The sequence below is a fragment of the Pteropus vampyrus genome, unplaced genomic scaffold (genome assembly GCF_000151845.1).
Source record: "Pteropus vampyrus isolate Shadow unplaced genomic scaffold, Pvam_2.0 Scaffold127, whole genome shotgun sequence".
Taxonomy (NCBI): domain Eukaryota; kingdom Metazoa; phylum Chordata; class Mammalia; order Chiroptera; family Pteropodidae; genus Pteropus; species Pteropus vampyrus.
Genome location: NW_011888908.1, coordinates 1,298,035 through 1,299,154, shown reverse-complemented (window position 1 = coordinate 1,299,154; position 1,120 = coordinate 1,298,035). Strand labels below are relative to the sequence as shown.

General features: G+C 37.9%; 1 pseudogene; it reads right to left on the bottom strand.

Moving 5' to 3' along the window:
- Positions 1-299: 299 nt before the first annotated feature.
- Positions 300-418, bottom strand: LOC111744115 (annotated as a pseudogene).
- Positions 419-1,120: the final 702 nt, after the last annotated feature.

The following is a 1,120-nucleotide window of genomic DNA, read 5'->3' as shown; positions in this document are numbered from 1 at the left end:
CTCCTTGAGAAAAACTGAAGTGGTAGGATGTGGGTGAAACCGGAAGTTCCTACAGCAAACTAGATATCTGAAAAAATGCACTGTAATTCAAATATAGTGATGACTAGAAGCCCGTGGTCAGCAGGCCTCTTGGATTGACTAGATTTTCTAGGGACACCTGTGCCTATGTGCCAAGTCATCCACATCTTTTTTTTTTTAATTTTTAATTTTTTTATTTTTTTAAGCGAGGCAACCCTTGGTTGACCTCACAGAATGCAAGGACCTTGTCAGCTTACAATCCCCTATTTTTTAATTTTTCACGCCTACAGCATTTGGTCTTCCTAGGTGGTCTCCCATCCAAGTACTAACCAGGCCCGACCCTGCTTAGCTTCTGAGATCAGACGAGTTCGGGCTTGTTCAGGGTAGCATGGCTGTAGACCACCCATACCTTTTGTCTCCATCTAGCCAGCAGTACCTACCTGGAAGTGTTCTACTGGCTGGGATGAGAGAACAGAAGCTGGCCTTCCTGTATAAACGATACCTGCTACTATTCGCAACACTTACAACAGAGTATTATGATTGCCTGTTTTATTCTATGACTGACCTGTGAGCTTTTTTTGAGGGCAGTGACTATATCTTGTTTAATACTGCATCAGGTAAACATAGCTCAATGCCCATCACCATAATCTGGAGCTCAATGTTGTTTGTCATTGAATTCATGACTGAGTAGTAGTTAGTCACTAAACATGTATGAACCATAGCAAAGGGGTATGTGTATATGTGTGCATGTGTGATTTTGTGTTTGAAGTTGGCCTTGATAGTTCCATGTTATATCTAACAGTTCTAATTCATCCAAATAAATTATATTGTGAGAACTGAAAGTTAGAAATAATGTTGGTTTCTAAATAAGTAGTAATCAAGCTATCAAAAGTGATTGGAAATTTTAAATGATCGTTCCAGCCTTTAATTTTTGTAATGCGTACTGTTAAAGTAATTTGAATGAGGCAGTAAACGTGGCTTATGATATAAGAATGACACTAGTATCCATAAGCATATATTCCTTGATTATCAGTAAAGGATTAATTTATTATAAACAGCAGATATTAAATTAAAATACACTTCACTCCTTTTCAAATTCCAG